Source organism: Engystomops pustulosus, chromosome 1, assembly GCF_040894005.1.
Source record: "Engystomops pustulosus chromosome 1, aEngPut4.maternal, whole genome shotgun sequence".
NCBI lineage: Eukaryota > Metazoa > Chordata > Amphibia > Anura > Leptodactylidae > Engystomops > Engystomops pustulosus.
The window spans coordinates 266,575,920-266,587,163 of record NC_092411.1 but is presented as its reverse complement, the minus strand read 5'-3'; positions in this window follow the sequence as shown (position 1 = coordinate 266,587,163).

Here is an 11,244-nt window from a genome sequence, read left to right as displayed (position 1 = left end):
GCATCTGCAGGCAGTTACAGTATTATAATAGGAAGGATTGTTGTGTCAATAATTGTCCATCAGTAATTCCGCCAACAGGTGACAGGTGGATTATACACTAATCCTTATAGCTCCGGGATACACAATGTGCATCTTATACGTACAGCTGTCCCTGTGATTGTGGTGCAAGAGGAAATCTGCAATGTAAATTAGTACTTAGAAATCTATAATCCATCATATTGACCTATTATATTCATGCTGTATCCACATTTTCTAGGTGTAAATAGGACTACCTGTTCCAGGATGCCAAAACTTGCATTAGGGAGACATTTCTTGTATTATGTAGAACAATATATGTCAATGGTGAATAGTTGGTTCTATTATGTTTGCAGTATGCAGTAGTATTATATGTTTAGAATTCTCATCGCAACATCACCGGTGGGATCACTTACTGGCATGGAGCACAAAGGATAGAATATTTGTGAAAATTAGCACCCTACATTGTCAAAGGAGGACATGAACTTCTTGGAGTGACCACATCTTGGGCGATATTTACTTTTATACCACCCTCATCAAATGGAAGGTAAAAAGTACTTGAAAACATAGTTGAATCACTATGATTGAAATTTTCATCTACTGCAATGAAACCATTGAAGATTAGACAAGCCTCGGCTAATGCTCAAGTGTCTCCTCTTTCACTGTACTGTCAAGTTTATATTCTGGCAAGATTTCTTCAACGTAGGGAAGACTGGAATATTTGTGAAAATTAGGACCCTACACCTTGGGCAACATTTACTTTTATACCATCCTAAAGAAATGGAAGTGCAAGATTTAGTGAAGTAAATATCAGCTTACCCAACCATCATAGCATGCATAGTCCAACGAAATCCAACAGGGAACGCGTAGGCTGAAATCTACGTTCTTATACATCCCATTGTTGCATCCATGTACCAGTTTTGTTTTAAAGTCATATAAATAAAAGTAACTTGTTTTACTCCTAACCAACTGTCCTCGAGCTGGACATTTCCTCTGCTATTCGTCAAACGGAAGGTAAACAGTACTCAAAAACATAATTGAATCACTACCTAAACCAACTGAAACTTGTAATCTACTACAATCAAACCAATGAAGCTTAGACAAGCCGTAGTCCATGCTCAAGTGTCTCCTCTGTCGGTGACCAAACTCTTGTACTGTCAAGTTTAGATAGAAGAAGCCTATCGTGCGAAACATGTGTCGGGGTGGTACACACACGCTCTTGGTCTGTATTGCATATTTGTTTTCCCTAAGCCTCCACTCTGGATTTATGTTATTTTACTGCGGATTTAGGTGTGGGTGGCGTTATTTGTGTCCACCATTTACTTTCCGTAGCCATACTTACCTCGGAACACAAGGTCTATTGTTACCTTGATTGAACTGTGTGTACTCTTTTTTGTCTGTCTGTCCCTTTACACTGCCTGCAGATTTACTGTATTTTATGTAACATTGATTATCAGTAATAAAGTTTACCATGTTTTATGGGTATATTTTCATTCTGATTTATTGGCTTTGCGTATGAAGTTTAGATTTACTCAAATTGAACATCTTATTCTTGAGGCGGCACTCCCATAGGCCGTCCAAGTCTAAGACTAACAACATACAGAAGATGCCTGATGTATTCTGTGTCCTAAACAATAAAATATTATGTAGGACCATAATGTTATTCTAGGATTGATTATTTCCATGTTCGGTATTATGAGAAGGGGCTGAAACAAGATGATAGCGTTACCTTTTCGTATCCGATTGACTTTTAAAGTTACCTTTTGGGCAAAGAAATACACCATCACAGCTCCCAGTCATCAATTATTCCTTCACCCAAACCTTCTCCAGACTGAGACTGAACTAACTAACTCAATATCTAAGTACCAATATAGAACCTTGTGTCATGCTCATAAATGCTACTATTAAAAAATGGTTTTTTTAATAGTTAAAGGCACAAAGCTAATGTGCTATCCCCAAGAGACCTCACAGATTCTTTCTCAAATATCACATCCCTTAGTGGTAATGAATCATCCAATCCCTTCCTTGGTTGAACTTGATGGACATATGTCTTTTTTCATCCATATAAACTATAATACTGTTGACTATACTGTGGAAGCATCTTCGTTCTTTGGCTCTATTTGGTTCCAGGATGTTGTCTTCTATGAATATAGAGATTAGTGGAAGTATCTTTTAGCCAATGGGCTCAGGAGCCAAAAATCATGTATGGAAATCGCATGTATGAAATCACCATTCGACATACTCCACCTCCTTTCTTAAAACATAGCCAGTAAATAGATTTCTACTCCAGGCTATACAATCCTGAATATCATGGGCCTTCTGTAATATAAAACTACACTGCTCAAAAAAGTAAAGGGAACACTCAAATGTATTGTCCTACACCTGAATGCATTTAATATTCTCATTGAATAATTTGTTCTATAAAAGTTAAATTTGATTACAAGAAAATCACAAAAAAATGTATCAATGGAAATCAAATTTATTGACCAATGGAGACTTGAATTTGGAGCCACCCACAAAATTAAAGTGGAAAAAATACACCACAGGCTGATCCAACATAATGTCCATAAAACAAGACAAAATGAGGTTCAATATTGTGTGTGGCCTCCAACTGCCTGTATGACCTCCCTACAGTGCCTCGGCAACCCACACAAGTGACTCAGGCAGTGCAGCTCATCCAGGATGGCACATCAATGCGTGCTGTGGCCAGAAGGTTTGCTGTGTCTGTCAGTGTAGTGTCCAGAGGCCAGGAGATAGGCCAGTACACCAGAAGAGGTGGATGGGGCTGTAGGAGGGCAACAACCCAGCAGCAGGACCGCTACCTCCGCTGTTTGTGCAAGGAGGAACAGGATGATTGCTGCCAGAGCCCTGCAAAATGACCTCCAGCAGCCACAAATGTGAATGTGTCTGCACAAATGGTCAGAAACTGACTCCATGAGGATGGTATGAGGGCCCACCGTCCACAGTTTCGCCACTGGTCCTGTGCTCTTCACACATGAAAGCAGGTTCACACTTGGCACATGTCACAGAGTTTGGAGACGCCGTTGAGAGTGATCTGCTGTCTGCATGTTGGGTTGTCATTAGAACCAGGAGTAACAATGAAGCTTCATTACAGACACCTGTGATAACTGTTACAGCTGATCATTGTAGCCTAAGGCTAAAGTACAAAAAATTACCAATTACCAGAGGTCCGTTTGTAACTAGGGGTTGTCTGTCAGTCGGGGGTGTTCTTAAGTAGGGGACCGCCTGTATGGGATGGATAAAGGGTGTACTTGTACCTGTGTGTCACCTGTCATCTCTTTTAAAGCTGTGGACATTAGAGTAAAATTGGGCATAAGGTTTCACCACTGACCTCCACTTATTCCCATGATCGTTCAGTGAGTTGTGAGGACATGATGTCATTCTACTAGAAATGTCTTTCACTAACAAAAAAAAATGACAAAAGAAATTTACGGTAAATAGAAATTAATATAATCAGGATAAAGTATTCCAGATATTTTAGGAAAAACTGCAAATAATTTCTTTTTTTTTGATGATCTTGCTGTAGATCATTTTGTTACATGTTTTACTCAATATAATTTTTTTCAAAATAATTCTGGGTGCGCTTCAATAGGGATTTCCATTATGAGGGCAGAAGGAGGGTTGGCAAAAATAAAGAAAGAGTACTTCCACTGCTCCGCCTTCTGGTACCCACGTTGTACCCGGCACAGTCTTAGGCTGCTTATAGTGCCAGGGGTGATGGGATGCCTCCTCGGAATTCACATATCTGTTCAGTTATTTTCTCCATTTAATATGGGACAAAACCAGGAGTGGTGGAACACATAAGCCAGATTTACTAAAGCCCCTGCACCAGTTTTCTGGCAGACTTTGCACATTCTTTTCAGGGCAAACTGCTTGTACAGGTATTTAAGAAGTGCCCGAGACACAATTGTGGTTCATGAGCTGCACTATAACCGAAGTTTCCAACAAAAAAAAATGGTGCACTCTGTCGGAGCAGTGCAGGGGACACCAGAATCATGAAGAATGGGCACCACAAATCAAGGTACAGTTTGCACTGTTTTCAGTAAATGTGGGCCACAGAGCAGGTACAGAAATAAAGTATAATGGAAAGACTTGTACCTGTTCAGTATGTTTGAGAATTTTTGGTTTTGGTTCAAAATCACTGAAGGACCTTATGGAGATGTGAAGTGGTCCTTACTCTAACCATAAGATGTCAATTTTTTTTACCTTTTTGTATTCAGGTCTGAGGAGGTCACACATTGGCTAAAGTAGGTCTGTGGCCCCCTAAACTTCCAGCCAAGTACCATAGTCGATATGGGAAATGGGAACTAGAGCAGGGTAAGTATATTTTTTAATATTTTTGCCTATTTTTCCCAGGTCCCCATAGGCAAACCAAAAGAATGGAGGGATGAACATGTAAATGGAGGTCATGCGTAAACTCACGTTGGCCCTTAAACAGAAAAAGGCCTGTGGTATCTGCCTCCGGCTACTAAAAGCAAATTCATACGAGCTAAGCCGGGGACTAGTTGACCTGTTCATACACAATCTCATCTGTGGAAAGGTCCCAAAAATATGGACGCTATCATGTGTCTGCACACTGCAGAAGACAATGAGATCTACCAAGTACAGTGATTCCAGACCAATCCCAAATAATTAAATTATTTGAATAAACCATAATGTCTCATCTGATGGGGGAGTTGGGGGGGGGGGGGTTGATCCACTACAGTTTGGACTACAATGAAAAAATGGGAGTTTATCAGAATCCTGAAAACTCCATTTAGGAATAAAAGTGCGAGTGCGTTTTACTTTTATATCCTGGGCAGCCTATATTTCAGCAATGTAGGGTTTGGTGGCTTGTGTTGGTGCTAATGATCATTATCAAAAGGAAGAACCTTTCCATTTTTTCTGTGATTGTGATTCATCACAAGGAGGAAATTGATAGGGACTGAAGTTTTCTCTGATCCCTGCTATTACTGGAGTAATGACACAATTGTATTGGCTGTATATACGTATATACTCGAGTATAAGCCAAGGCCCCTAATTTTAGCACAAAGCCTGGTAAAACCTATATTTTTTGTGCTGAAAAACTAGGCTTATACTGGAGTATATATGGTATTACCTCAATCCCTTCCTCCACTCATTTCTTCCTTTCGCCTCTTTTTGTATCTCCTCTCTCCTTCCCAGGTTTCTCCCGCTCCCTCCACGCCGCACTCTCCCCCCTCCATTCCACTCCCATACAACAATTTTCTTGTTCCTGAATTTATTTTACTTCTGAGAACTCTGTGAAAACGATGTCACACTCTAACTCTTTGTCTTGCAGGGAAATAGATCCTGTAACCTGGAGTTGTAGTCCCATAGCATCAGGACAATGAGTTTAAACCCCAACATGTCTGGGGGACGGGATCCCATGACCAGTGAATGGAGAGAGGCAATGCATCATTTCATTCAGACTCTTGTTGAGCTGAAACACTCTTCCCCCTACAAAGGAAATTAGAGATCAAATATTAAACTTGGTGCAAGATAAGCAAAGAAGGCATATTGTTCCATACGTTGAGCGCTACCCGCAGGTTACCAGATCTCACAATCAATATATTCAACATTTCTCCCTTGCTTCTCCCAATTAAGCATTCAAGAAATTACAAGAATAAGTCCCTTTAAGTTCTTTTTTCTGCTCTGCCAGTCAAGAAGAGAGTATTGTGTTTCCCATTAGTGCTTACATGGAAGTTCACCTTATACGACATTCTAAACTTCTGCGGGTCCCGTGACATTGTATCAGGGAGCATTTCCTCCGAGCTGGTTAAGTTGTTACAAAAATCTTATCTTTATCTTTTAAATCCCTGTGAGTTGTGGCCTTATTACAAACCGTACACATGTAGCCGTGTGTATGATCCCATGTCAAGGAAAACACCGGCCTTTTATATGGTTTATCTGTTTATTTATTCAATTTTCTACATTTATTCTATATATTCTATATTTATGTTCTTAAGTACAATAAACAAATACAATCTTTTTATATTTTCATCGTATATAATATTAGAATTGAGAAAACATGGCAATATAAACACATAATACAGGCAGCCCCCCGGGTTACGTACAGGATAGGTTCTGTAGGTTTGTTCTTAAGTTGAATTTGTATGTAAGTCAGAACTGTATACTTTATAATTGTAACCCCAGACAGAATTTTTTTGGTCTTTGTGACAATTGGATTTTAAAAATGTTGGGTTGTCATAAGAACCAGGAGTAACAATAAAGCTTCATTACAGACAGCTGTGATAACTGTTATAGCTGTTTATTGTAGCCTAGGGCTAAAGTACAGTAAATTACCAACACCCAGAGGTCAGTTTGTAACTAGGGGTCGTCTGTAAGTTGGGTGTTCTTAAGTAGGGGACCGCCTGTATATATCTAAAAGTTACACTTAATAACAACTTACCGTATATACTCGAGTACAAGCCGACCTGAGTATAAACCGAGGTCCCTAATTTTACCACCAAAAACTGGGAAAACCTTTTGACTCTAGTATAAGCCGAGGGTGGGAAATGCATTGGTCACAGCCCTACCCCCCCCAGTATATAGCCCACCAGCCCCCTGTAGTATACAGCCAGCCAGCCCCCTTTAGTAGCCAGCCAGCCCCTTTTATTAGCCATCCAGCCCCCTGTAGTATACAGCCAGCCAGCCCCCTGTAGTATACAGCCATCCCCCAGTAGTATACAGCCAGCCAGCCCTTTTATTAGCCAGCCCGCTGTACTATGCAGCCAGCGAGCCCCCAGTAGTATATAGCCAGCCTGCCCACTTTAGTATACAGCCATCCCCCTGTAGTATACAGACAGCCACTCCTCTTTATTAGCCAGCAAGCCTCCTTTAGTATACAGCCAGCCCCAAGTTTGCCCAGCACTTAAAAAAATAAACTTACATACTCACTTTCCGGCGCCCCAATGTTCGGCTCCTCTTCCGTCTTCTCCGCGATGCTCCAGTCCCCGCGGCTCCTCTTCTGTCTTCTCCGCGATGCTCCAGTCCCCGCGGCTCCTCTTCTGTCTTCTCTGCGATGCTCCAGTCCCCGCGGCTCCTCTTCTGTCTTCTCTGCGATGCTCCAGTCCCCGCGGCTCCTCTTCTGTCTTCTCTGCGATGCTCCAGTCCCCGCGGCTCCTCTTCTGTCTTCTCCGCGATGCTCCAGTCCCCGCGGCTCCTCTTCTGTCTTCTACACGATGCTCCGGCTCTCTGACGGCCGGCGCACACTATGATGCGGCCACTGATGACGTCATAGTATGCGCCAGCTGGAAGAGCACATGGCTGCGTCTCTGCTGCTTGTTACACCAGACAGAAACAGAAGAGGAGCCGTGGTGACTGTAGCATCGCGGAGAAGACAGGAGAGGAGCCGAACATTGGGGCATTGGAAGGTGAGTATGTAAGTTTATTATTTTCATTGATTCATGTATATACACCGAGGTGAGGTTTTTCAGCACACTTTTTGTGCCGAAAAACTGGGCTTATACTCGAGTATATACGGTATATAACAATATATGAAATGTAATGAGATCAATTAAAAAAAATATTTTTATACCTTATAATTTAGGATATTTGTCATATTTTATTAACCATTTGAAGCTCTGGGTTTTTCAGGTTTTTGCATGTGGCTTTTCATTCCCCTCCTTTCCCAAGCTGTATCATTTGGACATGTCTGTGTACAGAGTTGTATGAAGCTTGTTATCGGTAGGAAAAATTGTACTTTCTGGTGCCACCTTTTAGTATTCTATGCCAAGTACTGGAAAGCAGCAGCTATGTGGCCTGCAGTGTCAGGGGGCCCCATCATCCAACCTGACTCACTAAAGAATGGAGGATGTGCCTCATTATCTACATATTATTCTGCACATTGTTTCACCAGTGAATCAGCTTGTTATCCCCAAATATGTGAATGGGAGATAACAATATAACTTGATACAACCCCTTTAAAGGAAATTGTGATTTGCACACCGTTGCCTCCGTCTGATCCCTGGATACGGCTGTTTACCACCACAGGCTTCCCCATCCATTACCCAGGGACATATCTTACAGACACTCAGGGGTTGTCCAGGGAGAACCTGTAGATCAGCCTCTCCCTCCTTTCTTACACACACCACCTGCTGGAGACCTGCCAGGCTGTAGGACAGCCCTCCGGTCCCCATACCAACCGTCGTGACATCAGCGCGCCCCGGTGGGGGATGTTGTAAATGTAAGACATTTTTAGCCACACCTGTTATTGAGGTTTGCAAAAAAAGGGTTAATGGCTGCATGGTTTAGAAGATAAAACTGACATAATGTGTGAGTTAAAACTCAATATACAGTACATTGTCAGCTCCAGTCACATATAACTTAACACTTTCTGTGTAAAACTCAACAACAACATAATTGGTGGGCTTAAAAATGACTTAGAATGAAAACTAGAATGTTCCAAGTTTCTCCTTAAATGGAACCTGTCACTGGGGGATCTCATTTTTACTAAAGACAGGTTGCAAGAGCCAATCACACCTTCAGTGCAAAAATGCCTCCCTGACTCTTATAAGCAATATAATTGTGTGTTATAACTTACCTTGCACCCTGACAGAATCCTCTGTGTAGTCCCAGGGGTTGACTTGTTAGCCAACTTTGTGGTGCTCATGTACAGCTCCTCCCTCCTGTTCTTTCACAGAGGTCACAGCCTGGTGAGTTGACATCAGTGGGGGAGGGAGGAACTGTACAGGAGCACAAAGGTGGGGGCTGAGAGCTGAGGAGTCAGCAGCACAGACAAGTCACATGTTTTTTGAAATGCAGCCAAACCAAAGTCCAACCCCTGGGACTACACAGAGGATTCTGTCAGGGTGCAAGGTAAGTTATAACACACAATTATATTGTAATGCAAATGCTTAGAAAAGGCAGAGAGACATTTTTGCACGGCAGCTGTAATGGGTTTCTGCAACCTGTTTTTAGAGAAAATAAGGTCCCTGGTGACAGGTTCCCTTTAAGTGATTAGATAAATTTCCTTTAATTAGCTTTTAATAAAAGGATGATCCTAATGTTATTATTAATTCCTAACCCGCATCCAGAAATAAAGTACATGAAGCATTGATGAGGATTATTTAATCCTTGATGAGAAGATAATCTGTTTGCTCTCCATTAACTTCTTGCATTTGCTTGTTGCCTTCTGTCCCTTGTCATAGGGTAGAAAAGCAGAGATGGGTTATTAGTGAATTATCTCATTTTTATAAAGAGGGATATATTTACGGAAGACCCGGGATTATCTTTCTTAAGCTGCTCTGCCCATTGGATGCTTTCTTATTGCTCTGGTAAATTAATCATAGCTTGATGAAGGAAAGGTGATTTGCAGATAATGGGAGTGAAGGTTATCCAAAATGAATACACATTACTATGTGCCCAGTGTGGAAGAATGCAATATAGTGGGAGATAGAATCATAACTATGAGCATGGAGTAACCTTTTTAGGGTCAGGACATGGTAGGACCAATGAAGGACAAAAGTTATTGGAGATGAAAGCTATAACCCTGCACTTCTCATCCAGTGTGCCACGCACCATCAGAGAGTCCTGTGATGAGTAGGAAGAGAACTGTCTCTTTATTTTTAGCAGAAATAAGGCTCACTTGTTCATGGGTTGTATTTGATATTGCAGCTTAGCTCCATTCTGTTCATTATGGTAATACTGTAATACCAGGCACAACCTTTGGATAAGGATGGCGCTATTTTTAAGGGGAATCTGCCACTAGTTTCAGATAAGGTATGAAATATCCTTATGAAATCTGTCTTATGCAGTGGCGTAACTAGGGCCCCTTAGCTGATTTCTGAATGGGGTGCCACTTACCACTTAAAAATATACATACAGTGTATACACTCCATATATACACACATACATACATTACCATATGCATTATCCATGCATCATATACGTAGACATACAGCTTATACACATCACATATGCAAACACATTTAGAGCATATACACATCACAAATACATACATATAGCATATTCAAAACAAATACCCCATATGTCAGGGCCCACCGACACTGTGGGCCCCATAGCAGCTGCTATGGCTGCTACCCCTGTAGGTACGCCCATGGTCTTATGCAGGGCCTGTTCTAGACAAAGTGGGGCCCAGGGCAAAACTAAAGGTGGGGCCCCAAAATAAAACTATTTTATGACCAGTCACAGCCAGTAAGAGGCTCCCTTTAGTATGGTAAAAAAAAACCTGTAATATGGGCAAATTTTATAGGAGATAGATGATAGGGAGATGATGGGCAGCTCAGTGGTTAGCACTACAGCCGTACAGCGCTGGTCAACATCTGCATAGAGTTTGCATGTTCTCTATGTGTTTGCGTGGGTTTCCTCCGGGACTTCCGGTTTCCTCCCACACTCCAAAAAATGACTGATAGGTTGAATAGGTGAGTAGAGATGAGCGAGCACTAAAATGCTCGGGTACTCGTTATTCGAGACGAACTTTTCCCGATGCTCGAGTGCTCGTCTCGAATAACGAGCCCCATTGAAGTCAATGGGAGACTCGAGCATTTTTCAAGGGGACCAAGGCTCTGCACAGGGAAGCTTGGCCAAACACCTGGGAACCTCAGAAAAGGATGGAAACACCACGGAAATGGACAGGAAACAGCAGGGGCAGCATGCATGGATGCCTCTGAGGCTGCAAAGGAGGTGAGCAAGAAGCGCTCAAATAATATCAGTACATGATAAAAGTTTGCCAGTATATTTTGTGGATTACACAGCAGGGTGGCGACAAAGTTAACATGGAAGCCATGAAAACAACCCAAAATTCTGCCTGACACAGCTCGTTTGATAAGGGGACCATGTATGGAGGCAGTGAACTAGTAGTAGATTAAAGGTGCTGCAGTTAAAACTATGTTAGTTGGATCTTGGCATGGAGCTGGCGCTCCGCTGCCAGGTGAGCTTTCGCCAATCCAAGCCCCTGTCTCTAGGCTACTCCCCAAACAGCACTTCTAAGAACCTTTTGTATAAGATCAAGTGTAGTAGCGTTCTTATAAGTTTGGGATATGGCGAGTGAGGGGAATGTAAACAGATGCGCAAGAAGCGCTGAAATAATATCGGTAAATGATAAAAGTTTGCCAGTATATTTTGTGGATTACACAGCAGGGTGGCGACAAAGTTAACAAGTTTGATGTGGAATGCCCTGTAATAGCTCTTGGGCGGTGTGCCTTTTATCGCCTAGGCTCAGCAGTTTGAGCACCGCCTGCTGTCGCT